Source organism: Aethalodelphis obliquidens, unplaced genomic scaffold (genome assembly GCF_003676395.1).
Source record: "Aethalodelphis obliquidens isolate GAN/ISIS:26980383/991018 unplaced genomic scaffold, ASM367639v1 scaffold107, whole genome shotgun sequence".
Lineage (NCBI taxonomy): Eukaryota > Metazoa > Chordata > Mammalia > Artiodactyla > Delphinidae > Aethalodelphis > Aethalodelphis obliquidens.
The window spans coordinates 2083603-2102823 of NW_020838051.1; the positions used below are offsets into that span (position 1 = coordinate 2083603).

The 19221-nt window shown below is 39.3% G+C and overlaps 1 long non-coding RNA gene across 1 annotated transcript; it reads right to left on the reverse strand.

Annotated features, from left to right (window-relative positions):
* Positions 1-1492: 1492 nt before the first annotated feature.
* LOC113614855 (uncharacterized) lies at positions 1493-17244 on the reverse strand. Its single transcript, XR_003430746.1, has 3 exons — positions 16964-17244; positions 16056-16057; positions 1493-1507 (listed from the first exon to the last, which is right to left on the reverse strand). It is a non-coding gene; the product is annotated as an uncharacterized LOC113614855 (long non-coding RNA).
* Between the last annotated feature and the right edge of the window lie 1977 nt (positions 17245-19221).

Sequence of the window (19221 nt, forward strand, 5' to 3'; positions counted from 1 at the left end):
ACAATCTCTTCCAGAAAACAGAACAGGGAACACTTCCCAATTCATGTTATGAAGCTAGTATTTCCCTGACTAAAACAGTACAAAAAATGAAAACTACTGCCAGTATCTCTCATGAATACAGATGTAAAGTCATTAATGATATTTAGCAATATATAAAAAGAATTACATAGGTTCTAGTATCAGAGTATATTTAAAAACCTTCTACAACTCAACAACAAAAAGACCCACTTAAAAAATGAACAAAGGACTTGAATAGACATTTCTCCAAAGAAGATATACACATGGGGACTTCCCTGGTGGTGCAGTGGTTAGGAATCTGCCTGCCAATGCAGGAGACGTGGGTTCGAGCTCTGGTCCAGGAAGATCCCACATGCCGCAGAGCAACTAAGCCCGTGCATCACAACTACTGAGCCTGCGCTCTTAAGCCCGTGAGCCACAGCTACTGACCCCACGTGTCACAACTACTGAAGCCCCCACGCCTAGAGCCTGTGCTCTGCAACAAGAGAAGCCACCGCAATGAGAAGCCTGTGCACCACAACGAAGAGTAGCCACCGCTCGCCACAACTAGAGAAAGCCTGCGCGCAGCAACGAAGACCCAACGCTGCCAAAATTAAAATAAATAAAGTAATTTAAAAAAGATATACACATGGCTAACAACCATATGACAAAATGCTCAACATCATTAATGATTAGGAAATGCAAATCAAAACCACAATGAGACACCACTTCACACCTACTAGGGTGGCCATAACAACAACAATAGCAAAACATAAAATAACAGGTATTGATGAGGATGTGAAGAAACTTGGACCCTCCCTCATAGATTCCTGGTGGGAATGTAAAATGGTGTAGCCACTTTGGAAAAGAGTTTGGCAGTTCCTCAAAAAGTTAAAACGTTGAATTACCATATGACCCAGTAATTCCACATCTAGGTATATACCCAAAAGCACTGAAAACAGGTGTCCAAACAAAAACTTGTACGTGAAAGTTCACAGTACCACTATTCACAATAGCCAAAAGATGGAAACAACCCAAATGTCCATCAACAGATGAATGGATAAACAAAATATGGCATATTATTCAGTCATAGAAAGGAATGAAGTACTGACATGCTATGACATGGATGAACCTTGAAAACATTATGCTAAGTGAAAGAAACCAGACACGAAAGGCCACATACTGTATAATTCCATTTATATGAAATATGCAGAGCTGGCAAATCCATAGAAACAAAAAGCAGATTAGTGGTTGCCAGGGGCTGGGGGAAATGGGAATGGGAAGAGATTGTTTAATGAGTATGAGGTTTCCTTTTGAGTGATGAAAACGTTCTGGAATTAGACAGTGGTGATGGCTGCACAACACTGGGAATGTACTTAGCAACAACTAATCGGGTTTCCCTGGTGGCACAGTGGCTAAGAATCTGCCTGCCAGTGCAGGGGACACAGGTTCGAGCCCTGGTCCGGGAAGATCCCACATGCCGCGGAGCAGCTAAGCCCGTGCACCACAACTACTGAGCCTGTGCTCTAGAGCCCGCGAGCCACAACTACTGAAGCCCGCGAGCCTAGAGCCCATGTTCTGCAACAAGAGAAACCACCGCAATGAGAAGGCTGCGGGCACCGCAACGAAGAGTAGCTCCCGCTCGCCGAAACTAGAGAATGCCCACGTGCAGCAACGAAGACCCAATGCAGCCAAAAATAAATAAATAAAATAAATACATTTTTTTAAAAATGCATAAGAAAAAACATTAAAAAAACCAACTAATTGTACACTTTTAAATGGCTAAAATGGTAAATTGTATGCTATGTGTATTGAATATTTTACCATAATAATTTTTTAAAAAAGAATCATACACCATGACCAAGAGGTTTATTCTCTGGATGCAAATCTAGTTTAATATTCAAAAATCACATCAACAAGCTAAAGATGAAAAATCACATAACCATATCAATTGATGCAGAAAAAGCATTTGAAAAAAGTCAACACCCATTCCTCATTAAAAAAATCTCAGAAAACTAGGGATAGGAGGTAACTTCTTCAACTCGATAAAGAAAATCTACAAAAAAACTTATAGCTAACATTATACTTATTGGTGAAAGACTGACTGCTTTCCCCCTAAGAACAGGAACAAGGCAAGGACGTCTGCTCTCATCACCTTACTCAACATAGTACTAGAAGTCCTAGTCAGTGCAACAAGACAAAAAAAAAAAAAAGGCAACTTGTTTGTACACAGAAAAATAAAACTGTCCCTATTTGCAGATGACATGCATGTCTATGTAAAAACAATCTATAAAAGAACTCCTAGAACTTATAAGTGAGTCCAGCAAGGATGTAAGAGAAAAAATAAACGTATAAAATCAACTGTATTTCTACATATTAACAATGAACTCATGGATACCAAAACTTAAAAGACAATACCATTTACAATCAGTCCAAAAAAATGAAATGCTTAGGTGTAAACCTAACAAAACATATATAGGACTTGTATGCCGGAAACTACACAGCACTGATGAAAGAAATAAAAGACAAATAAATGGAGAGACATTCTGTGTTCATGGATTGGAAGACTTAACAAAGAAAAGATGCCCATTCTCCCCAAATTCAGATACAGGATTAACATAATTCCCATCAAAATCCTAGCAATATTTTTTATAGATGTAGATAAGTTTATTCTAAAATTCATACGGAAAGAAAAAGGAACTACAATAGCTAAATTAATTTTGGAAAAGAGGAATACAGTGGAATGAATCAGTCTTATTAAATAGCTACAGCAATCCAGATTGTGTGATATTTGCAGATAGACATAGATCAATGGACAAAATAGAGAACCCAGAAACAGACCCACACAAATATGCTCAAATGATTTCTGACAAAGGTGCAAAAAGTAATTCAGTGGAGGTAGGAGAAGCTTTTCATCAAATGGTGCTCGATCAACTGAACATTGATAGGCAAAAATATGAACCTCAACCTAAACCTTATACCTTACACAAAAATTAACTCAAAATGGATCATGGACTTAAATGTAAAACATAAAACTATAAAACTTTCAGGAAAAAAAATAGAAGAAAATCTTCAGGACCTGAGACAAAGTGTTCATACACTTAACACCAAAAGCACCATATAAGGAAAAATGGATTAGCTGAATTTCATTAAAATGTAAAATTTTCCTTTGTGAACAACTTTAACTAGAAGATGAAAAGTCAAGCTACAGACTGGGAGAAAATATTTGCAAAGCACACATCTGACAAAGGATAGTATTTCAAACTCAACTGTAGAAAAGTAAATAATCCAATTACAAAATGAGGAAAAAACATGAACAGACATTTCACCAAAGAGGATATACAGATGGCAGATAAGGCCATAAAAAGATGTTCAATATCATTACCGTAAGAGATGCAAATTAAGACAACAATGAGATATCACTACACACTTACCAGAATGGCTAAAATAAAAAACAGTGACAGGGGCTTCCCTGGTGGCGCAGCAGTTGAGAGTCCACCTGCTGATGCAGGGGACACGGGTTCGTGCCCCGGTCCGGGAAGATCCCACATGCCGCGAGTGGCTGGGCCCGTGAGCCATGGCCGCTGAGCCTGCGCGTCCGGAGCCTGTGCTCCGTGACGGGAGAGGCCACAACAGCGAGAGGCCCGCATACCGTAAAAAAAAAAAAAAAAAAAAAAAAAAAAAAAAAGTGACAACATCAAATGCTGGTGAGGATATAGAAAGACTGGCTACCTTCCTGGTGGGAAAGTATAATAGTACAACCATTCCAGAAAACAGTTTGGCAGTTTCTTGAAAAACTAAACATGCAACTACCACATAACTCAGCAATTGCACTCCTAAGCATTTATTCTGGAGAACTAAAAATTTAAGTTCACACAAAGACCAGTACATGAACGTTTATACCAGCTTTAACTGGAATAGGCAATAACTGGAAAACACCAATGTCCTTCAATGGGTGAATGGTTAAACTATGATATATCCATACCACGAATTATTCAGTAATAAAAAGAAATGAACTACTAAACTATTTTTTTATAATTGCTTTACAACGGTGTGTTAGTTTCTGCTTTACAACACAATGAATCAGTTATATATATATATATATATATATATATATATATACATATGTTCCCATATCTCTTCCCTCTTGCGTCTCCCTCCCTCCCACCCTCCCTATCCCACCCCTCCAGGCGGTCACAAAGCACCCAGCTGACCTCCCTGTGCTATGCGGCTGCTTCCCACCAGCTATCTACCTTACGTTTGGTAGTGTATATATGTCCAAGCCTCTCTCGCCCTTTATCACAGCTTACCCTTCCCCCTCCCCATATCCTCAAGTCCATTCTCTAGTACGTCTGTGTCTTTATTCCTGTTTTACCCCTAGGTTCTTCATGACATTTTTTTCCTTAAATTCCATATGTATGTGTTAGCATACGGTATTTGTCTCTCTCTTTCTGACTTACTTCACTCTGTATGACAGAATCTAGGTCTATCCACCTCATTACAAATAGCTCAATTTCGTTTCCTTTTATGGCTGAGTAATATTCCATTGTATATATGTGCCACATCTTCTTTATCCATTCATCCAATGATGGACACTTAGGTTGTTTCCATCTCCGGGCTATTGTAAATAGAGCTGCAATGAACATTTTGGTACATGACTCTTTTTGAATTATGGTTTTCTCAGGGTATATGCCCAGGAGTGGGATTACTGGGTCATATGGTAGTTCTATTTGTAGTTTTTTAAGGAACCTCCATACTGTTCTCCACAGTGGCTGTATCAATTTGCATTCCCACCAACAGTGCAAGACGGTTCCCTTTTCTCCACACCCTCTCCAGCATTTATTGTTTCTAGATTTTTTGAAGTTGGCCATTCTGATTGGTGTGAGATGATATCTCATTGTAGTTTTGATTTGCATTTCTCTAATGATAGTGATGTTGAGCATTCTTTCATGTGTTTGTTGGCAGTCTGTATATCTTCTTTGGAGAAATGTCTATTTAGGTCTTCTGCCCATTTTTGGATTGGGCTGTTTGTTCTTTTGTTATTAAGCTGCATGAGCTGCTTGTAAATTTTGGAGATTAATCCTTTGTCAGTTGCTTCATTTGCAAATATTTTCTCCCATTCTGAGGGTTGTCTTTTGGTCTTGTTTATGGTGTCCTTTGCTGTGCAACAGCTTTGAAGTTTCATTAGGTCCCATTTGTTTATTTTTGTTTTTATTTCCAATTCTCTAGGAGGTGGGTCAAAAAGGATCTTGCTGTGATTTATGTCATAGAGTGTCCTGTCTATGTTTTCCTCTAAGAGTTTGATAGTTTCTGGCCTTACATTTAGGTCTTTAATACATTTTGAGCTTATTTTTGTGTATGGTGTTAGGGAGAGATCTAATCTCATACTTTTACATATACCTGTCCAGTTTTTCCAGCACCACTTATTGAAGAGGCTGTCCTTTCTCCACTGTACATTCCTGCCTCCTTTATCAAAGATAAGGTGACCATATGTGCGTGCGTTTATCTCTGGGCTTTCTATCCTGTTCTATTGATCTTTCTGTTTTTGTGCCAGTACCATACTGTCTTGATTACTGTAGCTTTGTAGTATAGTCTGAAGTCAGGGAGCCTGATTCCTCCAGCTCCGTTTTTCGTTCTCAAGATTGCTTTGGCTATTCGGGGTCTTTTGTGTTTCCATACAAATTGTGAAATTTTTGTTCTGTGAAAAATGCCATTGGTAGTTTGATAGGGATTGCATTGAATCTGTAGATTGCTTTGGGTAGTAGAGTCATTTTCACAATGTTGATTCTTCCAATCCAAGAACATGGTATATCTCTCCATCTATCTGTATCATCTTTAATTTCTTTCATCAGTGTCTTATAATTTTCTGCATACAGATCTTTTGTCTCCTTAGGTAGGTTTATTCCTAGATATTTTATTCTTTTTGTTGCAATCGCAAATGGGAGTGTTTTCCTGATTTCACTTTCAGATTTTTCATCATTAGTGTATAGGAATGCCAGAGATTTCTGTGCATTAATTTCGTATCCTGCTACTTTACCAAATTCATTGATTAGCTCTAGGAGTTTTGTGGTAGCATCTTTAGGATCCTCTATGTATAGTATCATGTCATCTGCAAACAGTGACAGCTTTACTTCTTCTTTTCCGACTTGGATTCCTTTTATTTCCTTTTCTTCTCTGATTGCTGTGGCTAAAACTTCCAAAACTATGTTGAATAAGAGTGGTGAGAGTGCGCAACCTTGTCTTGTTCCTGATCTTAGTGGAAATGCTTTTTTTTCACCATTGAGGATGATGTTGGCTGTGGGCTTGTCATATATGGCTTTTATTATGTTGAGAAAAGTTCCCTCTATGCCTACTTTCTGCAGAGTTTTTATCATAAATGGGTGTTGAATTTTGTCGAAAGCTTTCTCTGCCTCTATTGAGATGATCATATGGTTTTTCTCCTTCAATTTGTTAATATGGTGTATCACGTTGATTGCTTTGCATATATTGAAGAATCCTTGCATTCCTGGAATAAGCCCCACTTGATCATGGTATATGATCCATTTAATGCACTGTTGGATTCTGTTTGCTAGTATTTTGTTGAGGATTTTTGCATCTATGTTCATCAGTGACATTGGCCTGTAGTTTTCTTTCTTTGTGACATCCTTGTCTGGTTTTGGTATCAGAGTGATGGTGGCCTCGTAGAATGAGTTTGGGAGTGTTCCTCCCTCTGCTATATTTTGGAAGAGTTTGAGAAGGATAGGTGTTAGCTCTTCTCTAAATGTTTGATAGAATTCGCCTGTGAAGCCATCTGGTCCTGGGCTTTTGTTTGTTGGAAGATTTTTAATCACAGTCTCAATTTCAGTGCTTGTGATTGGTCTGTTCATATTTTCTATTTCTTCCTGATTCAGTCTTGGCAGGTTGTGCATTTCTAAGAATTTGTGCATTTCTTCCAGGTTGTCCATTTTATTGGCATAGAGTTGCTTGTAGTAATCTTTCATGATCTTTTGTATTTCTGCAGTGTCAGTTGTTACTTCTCCTTTTTCATTTCTAATTCTATTGATTTGAGTCTTCTCCCTTATTTTCTTGATGAGTTTGGCTAATGGTTTATCAATTTTGTTTATCTTCTCAAAGAACCAGCTTTTAGTTTTATTGATCTTTGCTATCATTTCCTTCATTTCTTTTTCATTTATTTCTGATCTGATTTTTATGATTTCTTTCATTCTGCTAACTTTGGGGTTTTTTGTTCTTCTTTCTCTAATTGCTTTAGGTGCAAGGTTAGGTTGTTCATTCGAGATGTTTCCTGTTTCTTAAGGTAGGATTGTATTGCTATAAACTTCCCTCTTAGAACTGCTTTTGCTGCATCTCATAGATTTTGGGTTGTCATGTCTCCATTGTCATTTGTTTCTAGGTATTTTTTTATTTCATCAGTGATCACTTCGTTATTAAGTAGTGTATCGTTTAGCCTCCATGTGTTTATATTTTTTACAGATCTTTTCCTGTAATTGATATCTAGTCTCATGGCGTTGTGGTCAGAAAAGATACTTGATACGATTTCAATTTTCTTAAATTTACCAAGGCTTGATTTGTGACCCAAGATATGATCTATCCTGGAGAATGTTCCATGAGCACTAGAGAAAAATGTGTATTCTGTTGTTTTTGGATGGAATGTCCTATAAATATCAATTAAGTGCATCTTTTTTAATGTATCATTTAAAGCTTGTGTTTCCTTATTTATTTTCATTTTGGATGATCTGTCCATTGGTGAAAGTGGGGGTGTTAAAGTCCCCTACTATGAATGTGTTACTGTCGATTTCCCCTTTTACGGCTGTTAGTATTTGCCTTATGTATTGAGGTGCTCCTATGTTGGGTGCATATTTACAATTGTTATATCTTCTTCTCGGATCGATCCTTGATCATTATGTAGTGTCCTTCTTGGTCTCTTCTAATAGTCTTTATTTTAAGGTCTATTTTGTCTGATATGAGAATTGCTACTCCAGCTTTCTTTTGGCTTCCATTTGCATGAAATATCTTTTTCCATCCCCTTACTTTCAGTCTGTATGTGTCTCTAGGTCTGAAGTGGGTCTCTTGTAGACAGCATATATATGGGTCTTGTTTTTGTATCCATTCAGCCAATCTGTGTCTTTTGGTGGGAGCATTTAGTCCATTTACATTTAAGGTAATTATTGATATGTATGTTCCTATTCCCATTTTCTTAATTGTTTTGGGTTCGTTATTGTAGGTCTTTTCCTTCTCTTGTGTTTCTTGCCTAGAGAAGTTCCTTTAGCAGTTGTTGTACGGTTGGTTTGGTGGTGCTGAACTCTCTCAGCTTTTGCTTGTCTGTGAAGGTTTTAATTTCTCCATCAAATCTGAATGAGATCCTTGCTGGGTAGAGTAATCTTGGTTGCAGGTTTTTCTCCTTCATCACTTTAAATATGTCCTGCAAGTCCCTTCTGGCTTGCAGAGTTTCTGCTGAGAGATCAGCTGTTAACCTTATGGGGATTCCCTTGTGTGTTATTTGTTGTTTTTCAGTTGCTGCTTTTAATGTTTTATTTGTATTTAATTTTTGACAGTTTGATTAATATGTCTTGGCATATTTCTCCTTGGATTTATCCTGTATGGGACTCTCTGTGCTTCCTGGACTTGATTAACTATTTCCTTTCCCATATTAGGGAAGTTTTCAACTATAATCTCTTCAAATATTTTCTCAGTCCCTTTCTTTTTCTCTTCTTCTTCTGGTATCCCTATAATTCGAATGTTGGTGCATTTAATGTTGTCCCAGAGGTCTCTGAGACTGTCCTCAGTTCTTTTCATTCTTTTTTTTTTTTTTTATTCTGCTCTGCAGTAGTTATTTCCACTATTTTATCTTCCAGGGCACTTATCCGTTCTTCTGCCTCAGTTATTCTGCTATTGATCCCATCTAGAGTATTTTTCATTTCATTTATTGTGTTGTTCATCGTTGTTTCTTTCGTCTTTAGTTCTTCTAGGTCCTTGTTAAATGTTTCTTGCATTTTGTCTATTCTATTTCCAAGATTTTGGATCAACAGGAACTTTGATTCATTGCTGATTGGAAGGCATAATGGTGCAGCCATAGGTAGACTGCCTATTTCCTCTTCATTTGTTAGGTCTGGTGGGTTTTTATCTTGCTCCTTCATCTGCTGTGTGTTTTTCTGTCTTCTCATTTTGCTTATCTTACTGTGTTTGGGGTCTCCTTTTTGCAGTCTGCAGGTTCGTAGTTCCTGTTGTTTTCGGTGTCTGCCCCCAGTGGCTAAAGTTGGTTCAGTGGGTTGTGTAGGCTTCCTGGTGGAGGGGACTAGTGCCTGTGTTGTGGTGGATGAGGCTGGATCTTGTCTCTCTAGTGGGCAGGTCCACGTCTGGTGGTGTGTTTTGGGGTGTCTGTAGCCTTATTATGATTTTAGACAGCCTCTCTGCTAATGGATGGGGTTGTGTTCCTGTCTTGCTAGTTGTTTGGCATAGGATGACCAGCACTGTAGCTTGCTGGTCGTTGAGTGAAGCTGGGTGCTAGTGTTGAGATGGAGATCTCTGGGAGATTTTTTCCATTTGATATTACGTGGAGCTGGGAGGTCTCTTGCGGACCAGTGTCCTGAAGTTGGCTCTCCCACCTCAGAGGCACAGCACTGACTCCTGGCTGCAGCACCAAGAGCCTTTCATGCACACGGCTCAGAATAAAAGGGAGAAAAAGTAGAAAGAAAGAAAGAAAGAAGGGAGGGAGGGAGGAAGTAAGGAAGGAGGGAAGGAAGGAAAAACAGAAAGAAAGAAGATAAAGTAAAATAAAGTAAGATAAAATATAATAAAGTTATTAAAATAAAAAAATAATTATTAAGAGAAAAAAGAAACGGACGGATAGAACCCTAGGACAAATGGTGGAAGCAAAGCTATACAGACAAAATCTCACACAGAAGCATACACATACACACTCAGAAAAAGAGGAAAAGGGGAAAAAATCATAAATCTTGCTCTCAAAGTCCACCTCCTTAATTTGGGATGATTTGTTGTCTATTCATGTATTCCACAGATGCAGGGTACGTAAAGTTGATCGTGGAGCTTTAGTCCGCTGCTTCTGAGGCTGCTGGGAGAGATTTCCCTTTCTCTTCTTTGTTCTTACAGCTCCCAGTGGCTCAGCTTTGGATTTGGCCCCGCCTCTGTGTGTAGGTCGCGGGAGGGCACCTGTTCTTTGCTCAGACAGGACGGGGTTAAAGGAGCCGCTGATTCGGGGGCTCTGGCTCACTCAGGCCGGGCGGATGGAGGGGCACAGAGTGCGGGGCGAACCTGTGGCGGCAGAGGCCGGCGTGACGTGGCACCAGCCTGAGGCATGCTGTGCGTTCTCCCGGGGGAACTGTCCCTGGATCACGGGACCCTGGCAGTGGCGGGCTGCACAGCCTCCCCGGAAGGGGGGTGTGGATAGTGACCTGTGCTCTCACACAGGCTTCCTGGTGGCGGCAACAGCAGCCTTAGCGTCTCATGCCCGTCTCTGGGGTCCGTGCTTTTAGCCGCGGCTCACACCCGTCCCTGGAGCTCCTTTAAGCAGCGCCCTTAATCCCCTCTCCTCGCACACCAGGAAACAAAGAGGGAAGAAAAAGTCTCTTGCCTCTTCGGCAGGTCCAGACTTCTCCCCGGACTCCCTCCCGGCTAGCCGTGGCACATTAGCCCCTTCAGGCTGTGTTCATGCCACCAACCCCAGTCCTCTCCCTGCACTCAGACTGAAGCCCGAGCCTCAGCCCCCAGCCCCGCCCACCACGGCGGGGGAGCAGACAAGCCTCTCGGGCTGGTGAGTGCCAGTCGGCACTGATCCTCTGTGAGGGAATCTCGCCGCTTTGCCCTCCGCACCCGTGCTCTCCTTCGTGGCACCGAAGCTCCCCCCCCTCCGCCACCCGCAGTGTCCGCCCGCGAAGGGGCTTCTAGCATGTGGAAACCTTTCCTCCTTCACAGCTCCCTCCCACTGGTGCAGGTCCCGTCCCTATCCTTTTGTCTCTGTTTATTCTTTTTTCTTTTTCCCTACCAAGGTACGTGGGGGGTTTCTTGCCTTTTGGGAGGTCTGAGGTCTTCTGCCAGCGTTCAGTAGGTGTTCTGTAGGAGTTGCTCTACGTGTAGATGTATTTCTGGTGTATCTGTGGGGAGGAAAGTGATCTCCATGTCTTACTTTTCCGCCATCTTCCCAGAAGCCTGACCTACTGAACTACTGATACACACAACAACTTAGATGAATCTCCAGAGAACTATGCAGAGTTAAAAAAAAAAAAAGAAGCCCATACCCAAAGGTATGATTCTATTTATATAAACATACTTGAAATGACAAAATTATGAAAACGGAGAACATATTAGTGGTCACCAGGGCTTAAGGACTGAGGGGGAGGGAGAGCAGGAGGAAAGCAGGTATGGCTGCAAGAGGGCAACATAAGAGACCTTTGGTGATGGCAAAGCCCAGTATCTTGTCTATGTCAATGTCAATATCTTGGTTGCGAAATGGTATTATAGTTTTGTAAGATATTACCACCAGGGGACACTGCATAAAGAGTATATGGTTATCTCTCTGTATGATTTCTTAGAAAAGCATGTGAATTCACAATTATCTCACAGTAAAAAGTTTAACCTTAAAAACAGGATGCTATGGGGCTTCCCTGGTGGCGCAGTGGTAAAGAATCCACCTACCAATGCAAGGGACACGGGTTCGAGCCCTGGGCCAGGAAGATCCCACATGCCGCGGAGCAACTAAGCCCGTGTGCCACAATTACTGAGCCTGCGCTCTAGAGCCTGCGAGCCATAACTACTGAGCCTGTGTGCCACAACTACTGAAGACCACGCACCTAGAGCCCATGCTCTGCAACAAGAGAAGCCGCCGCCGCAATGAGAAGCTCGCGCACCGCAACCAGGGAAAAGCCTGCGTGCAGCAACGAAGACCCAACACAGCCAAAAATAAAATAAATAAATTTATAATTAAAAAAAGGATGGTATACAGAGAAAACAGTGCTTACAGGGAAATTTATAGTTTCAAATGCCTATATGAGAAAAAAGATATCAAATCAATATTCTATCTAATATTTAAAGAAGAAATATTACCAATCCTTCACAAACTCTTTCAGGAAACAGAGGAGGTTAGAACACTGACCAATTAACTCTATGAGCCTAACATTATCATTGCCTGGTATGGACCAAACAAAGCCATCACAAGAAAAGAAAACTAAAAATCAGTACCCCAGGAATTCCCTGGTGGTCCAGTGGTTAGGACTCCGCACTTTCACTGCTGAGGGGCAGGTTCAATCCCTGGTTGGGGAACTAAGACCCTGCAAGCCCCTTGATGCAGCCAAAAAAAAAAAAAATCAATATCCCTCACAACATAAATGCCAAGAATCCTTAACAAAATAAGAAAGAAGTGAATTAAGCAACATAAAAAGGATCACACACTATGACCAAATGGGATTTATCCTGGGAATACAAGGTTGATGTAACATCCAAAAATTAATTAATGTAATACACTGTGTTTAAAAAGAATAAATGACAACACATATTCATCTCAATAGATGCAGAAAAAAGTATTTCACAAAATCCATCACCAATCCATGATAAAAACTATCAACAAACAAGAAATCAAAAGGAGCTTCCTCAACCTAAAAAACCCACAGCTAACATCATACTTAATGGTGATAGACTGAATGCTTTCTCTCTTAAGATCAGGAACAAAACAAAGATGTCTGCTTTTGCCACTTCTATTCAACATTGATCTGGTCATTCTATCCAGTATAATAAAGAAGAAGAAAAAAAGTTAAAGGTAACCAAACTGGAAAGGAAGATGTAAAACTGTCTTTATTTGCAAATCATATGATCCTATTAGTAGAAAATCCCAAGGAATTCCCGAAAAAAGATTAGAACCGATAAACGAGTTTATCAAGGTCACAGGATATAAGATCAAAATATGAAAATCAAAAATCAAATAACCCAATTAAAAAAATGGGCCAAGGAGCTGAATAGACATTTTTCCAAAGAAGACACATCGATGTCCAACAGGCACGTGAAAAGATGCTCAACATCACGAAACATCAGGGAAATACAAATCAAAACCACAATGAGGGGGCTTCCCTGGTGGCGCAGTGGTTGAAAGTCTGCCTGCCAATGCAGGGGACACGGGTTTGTTCCCCAGTCTGGGAAGATCCCACATGCCGCGGAGCGGCTGGGCCCGTGAGCCATGGCCGCTGAGCCTGCGCGTCCGGAGCCTGTGCTCCGCAGCAGGAGAGGCCACAGCAGTGAGAGGCCCGTGTACTGCAAAAAAACAAAACAAAACAAAACAAAAACCCACAATGAGATATCACCTCACAACTGTCAGAATGGCTATTATCAAAAAGACAACAAATAACAAGAGGTGGCAAGGATGTGGAGAAAAGGGAACCTTTGTGCACTGTTGGTGCAAATGTAAATTGGCACAGCCACTATGGAAAACAGTATGGAGATTCCTCAAAAAACTAAAAATGAACTACCAGACAATCCAGCAATTCTTCTCCTGAGTATTTATCTGAGGAAAATGAAAACACTAATTAGAAAAGATAACATGCATCCCTATGTTCGTTGCAGCATTATTTACAATAGCCAAGATACGGAAATGACCTAAGTGCCCATCAATAGATAATGGATAAAGACAATGTGGTATATTTTTAAAATGGAATATTACTCAGCCATAAAAAAGAAGAGGGTATTACACGAAGTAAAATAAGTCAGACAAAGACAAATACTGTATGCCTTACATGTGGAATCTAAAAAACAAAACAAACAAACATAATAAAACAGAAACAGAGTTATAGATACAGAGCACAAATATGTGGTTGCCAGAGGGGAGAGGGGTAGGTGGAGGAGACAAATAGGTGATGGAGATTAAGAGGTACAAACTTCCAGTTGCAAAAAAAATGACTCGCAGGTATGGAATGTACAATGAGGGGAATACAGTCAATAACCATGTAACATCTCCATACAGTGATGTATCCTAACTAGACTTATTGTGGTGATCATTTTGAAATGCATAGAAACATCAAATCAAATTATGTTGTGTAACCAGAACTAACATAGCACTATAGGTCAATTATACTTCAGAAACAAACTCTTAAAAAAAAAAGAGATCAGATTTGTGGCTACAAGATGTGGGTGTTGTGGGGAGGGGGAATTGGATGAAAGCAGTCAAAAGGTAGAAACTTCCAGTTATAAGATGAATAAGTACTAGGGATGTAATGTAAAGCATGATAAATATAATTAATATTACTGTACATTATATATGAAAGTTGTTAAGAGAGCAAATCCTAAGAGTTCTCATTACAAGGAAAAATATTTTTTTCTATTTCTTTAATTTTGTATCTATAGGAGATGATGGATATTCAATGAATTTATTGTGGTAATCACTTCAAGATGTATGTAAGTCAAATTATTATGCTGTACACCTTAAACATGTCAATTATATCTCAATAAAACTGAAAAAAAAAAGTAAGATCAGGAGTTTCCTGGTGGCCTAGTGTTAGGATTTGGTGCTTTCACTGTGGAGGCCTGGGTTCGATCCCTGGTCAGGGAAACCTCCCGCATGCTGCATGGCGCAGCCAAAAAAAAAAAAAAGATCATATCAATTGCAAAAGAAAAAAAAAATTTTACATATGAGCAACAAACAATCCAAAATTGAAATTAAGAAAATAATTCTATTCACAAGCATCAAAAATAACTAAATATAAATTTAACAAAAGAAGTGCATGACTTGTACAGTGAAAACTAACAAAACATTACTGAGAGAAATTAAAGAAAATTTAAATGGAGAGAATTCAATATTAATGAAATGGAAGAATCAATATTGTCAGGATAGTAATTCCCTCCAAACGAGATCTATAAATTTAATGTGATCCCTATCAAAATTCCAGCAGGCTTTTTGGGAGAAATTGACAAGCTAATTTATATGGAAATTCAAAGAACTTAGAATAGTCAAATCCATTTTGAAAAAAAGAACAAAGTTGGAGGATTTCTATTACCCAATATAAAAACTTAACTGTAAAGTCACAGTAATCAAGACAGTGTGTCATACAGATCAATAGAAAAGAATTCAAGAAATCAATCTTTACACCTATGTCAACTGCTTTTCAGTAAAGGTACCAAGACAATCCACTGGAGAAAGGATAGTCTTTTCAACAAATGGCTTGGGACAACTGGATACCCATATAGAAAAAAATGAACTTAAATCTTTACCTCATACCATAAAAATATTAACTCAAAACAGATCAGATTTAAACGTAAGAGCTAAAACTGTAAAACTTCTAGAAGAAAACATAGGAGAAAAAAAATCTTTGTGAGCTTGGGGTAGGCAAAGAGTTCTTAGATATGATGCCAAAAGCATAATCCATAAAAGAAAAAAGAAATAAATTGGACTTCATCAAAATCAAAAACTTCACTTCAAAAGATACCACTGATAAAATCAAAAGACAAGCCACAGAAACGGAGAAAATATCTGCAAATCATATATGTGATACCGGATTTGTATGGAGAATATACAAAGAACTCTTACAGCTCCGTAATAAAACAATCCAATCAAAAAGTAGGCAAAAGATTTGAATACACATTTCACCAAAGAAATATGAATGGCTAGTAAGCACATGAAAAGATGCTCAACATTGTCATTAGGAAAATGCAAATTAAAACATTGAGATACCACTGCATATCCACTAAAATTGCTATAATAGAAAACAGATAATACCAACTGTTGGAAAAGATGTGGAGAAACCAGAAGCCCCCATACATTGTTGATGGGAATATAAAGTGGTACAGCCACTTTGGAAAACAGTTTAGCAGTTTCTTAAAAAGTGGAACACAGACTTACCATACAACCTAACACTCTATTCCTCGGAATCTACTCAAGAGAAATGAAAACAGGGCTTCCCTGGTGGCGCAGTGGTTAAGGATCCACCTGCCAATGCAGGGGACACGGGTTCGAGCCCTGGCCCGGGAAGATCCCACATGCTGCGGAGCAACTAAGCCCATGTGCCACAACCACTGAGCCTGTGCTCTAGAGCCCACGAGCCACAACTACTGAGCCAATGTGCCACAACTACTGAAGCCCGTGCGCCTAGAGCCTGTGCTCTGCAACAAGCCGTGACAATGAGAAGTCCGCGCACTGCAACAAAGAGTAGCCCCCACTCACTGCAACTAGAGAAAACCCGCACACAGCAATGAAGACCCAACACAGCCAAAAATAAAAACAAATAAATAGAGAAATGAAAACATATATCTACACAGACTTGAATGCTAATGTTCATAGCAGGTTTATTCTTAACAGCCAAAAAGTGGAAATAATCCAAATGTACATCAACTGGTGAATGGATAAACAAAACATGGTTTTATCTTTATAGTGTAATACTATCCAGCAGTAAAAAGAAACAAACTACTGAATCTCAAAAACATCCTAATTAGAATTCAGATGCCAAAAGACTATGTATTGTAGGAGCATGAGAGAATTTTCTGAGGTGATGGAAATGTTTTATATTTTGTTTGGGCTGATGGATACATGGGTGTATAAAATAATCAAAATTCATCAAACTGAGCACTTGAGATTTGTGCATTTTATTAAATGTAGATTATACCTAAATAAATAAAGATTTGTTTGATTCTGCTATGAAAGTCCCAAGTGGAAAATGCTTGGCCTTCAGTGTTTATATTAGAAAGAAGAAAAGCTAAAAGTAAATTAAATAGTGAAATAAATCCAAAGAAAGTAGAAGAAAGGAAATAATAAAGGTAAGAAATCAATGAAATAAAAAGCACAGGAGGGCTTCCCTGGTGGCGCAGTGGTTGAGAGTCCACCTGTCGATGCAGGGGACACGGGTTCATGCCGCGGTCCGGGAGGATCCCACATGCCACGGAGCGGCTGGGCCCGTGAGCCATGGCCGCTGAGCCTGTACGTCCGGAGCCTGTGCTCCGCGACAGGAGAGGCCACAACAGTGAGAGGCCTGCGTACCACAAAAAAAAAAAAGAAAAACGCACAAGAGACTCAACAAAGCCAAAAACTGGTCCTTTGAAAAGGCCAAAACAATTTTTGAAAAAATAGTCCATGAGGCATAATAGTAGTTGATGAGAAACTTTTGAGACAAAAGATTGTTGGAATAGTGCTTTTGAGAATAAAAACCACTGGACTAATGGATTTTGTTGTATTATTATTATTTTTTGTGTTACGCGGGCCTCTCACTGTTGTGGCTTCTCCCGTTGCGGAGCGCAGGCTCAGCGGCCATGGCTCACAGGCCCAGCCGCTTCTTGGCATGTGAGATCTTCCCGGACCGGGGCACGAACCCGTGTCCCCTGCATCGGCAGGCGGACTCTCAACCACTGCGCCACCAGGGAGGCCCGGGTTTTGTTGTATTTTTTACAACCCTTTGGAGAAGTTTGAAGATGATTTACAAACCATAAAGTCCCTAAGACTTATGAGAATTTGAAAGGGATAAAGATTTTCTTTAAGTTTGAGCTATAATCTGCATCTTACCATCATTAAATGCATTCCTGGTTAATTGAAGCTCCTACTGCGATATTCTTGACATACCTATCATTTATAAAGGGTTGATTTTTAACTCTTTTGGAGTATACTACTTAAAACTATGATTTCTGCTTAGTCTTTTTATATGTTTGTTGTAGGAAATATATTAGTCACTGTATGCTTGTAATAGCAAATTATATTTTATAGAATGTATTTATTGTAGGAATATAGATTACAACGGATATACCAGCCTGATAGTGATAAACTTTAATGTATAATTTCACTATTATGTAAGTGGCATGAATTCACTTGCTGGTCTTGGTTTTCCCCAAAAAAACTTGTTTGAGAAAATAAACTTGTGATTCTAACAGATTCAGTGCTAACACCGACAAGGAGCGTGTTCCTTTGACACTCCTCTCGATTCTTTTTGCTAAGGTGGGCAACAACCAATACTGTATTATGAATTCTCAAAGCACTTTAAGTCAAAGAGATTATTCCCTCTCAGGATTTTCATAAAATACCTTTGGGGCCAATATTTTCACCTTTCATTTTAACCAGGGCTGAATCAAAGGTGGCTTAGAGTTTTATTTCATAACAGAATAAATGTACCACAAAAGCTACTTCATGATCCCCTTTTAACTAACATTTCAGTGTCCTACAATTGCTGCCATACTAAACAATGCTGGAATAAACATCCTTCTACATAGGTCTTTGTGAACATGAGCAAATATTTCGTTATGATACATTCCCAGATGCGGAATTCTGGGTCAAAGGGTGAGATATTTTAAATCTCGATAGATGTAATCAAATTGTCCTCTTTAGAGAATGTACCAGTTTATACTTCTCACCAACAATATATCCTCACCAACACTGGCTGCTATAAGTCCTTTTAATTTTCGCCAATTTTAATGAGTGAATCACATTGTTCATGTTTCTTATTACTAGACAGGCTGAACACTTCATAAATGTGTATTGGGTACTTGCATTTCTTTTATAAACAGTCTATACATATTTGCGAGCTGGATTTTCCCTATTGCCAAAGAGCTGAAGTCAGACATATTGTTCAATAATGGTGCTTTATCCTCCAGAATAGTGTGATTACCCTGCTGCTCAATGTTTGTAAACATTCCCTTAAATGCAAGAATTAAGAGGAGTATTTGTCTAAGTTCTTCCTGAACAGTGATATGATCCCTGAGTATGAAAGTCAATGGCTCAGCACAGAACTAATTTTCTCTGCTCTGGCAAGACCCTACCTTATAAGAGTCACTGGCAGCAGCACAGCCCTTCCCTGTTGTGGAGCCTGAGGCACAAAGAAAACTCTATGGAGATGAGATGCCATGTCTGCTCCTGCCTGTGGGACTTCACTGCCACTAACTTCCATCTTTGCCCAAATCCGATCAGTGGCACTCAGTGTGCTCACGAGTCTACATGAGTCCTCTTCCTGCTAATCTTTAGCCCATCTAAACTGATGCAATATGTATTTTGTCCCATTTCTATTCTATCTTACTGATTTGTACTAGGAATATTAATCTTTCACATTTCATGTAAGTTTTAATTATTTTCTCTCAACCTATCATCTTTTAAATCTGTAATCTCCATGGCTGTAAGTTTTGAACTTTTTATGTATCATCAGATCTACCAACTTTTCCTTTAGGCTTTTGGGTTTGTTTTGCCTTCCTCATCCAAACTATTAAAATAATCCCCTAAGATTTCTTTGTTCATAATTTTGTCTCAATAAAATATCTTAAATA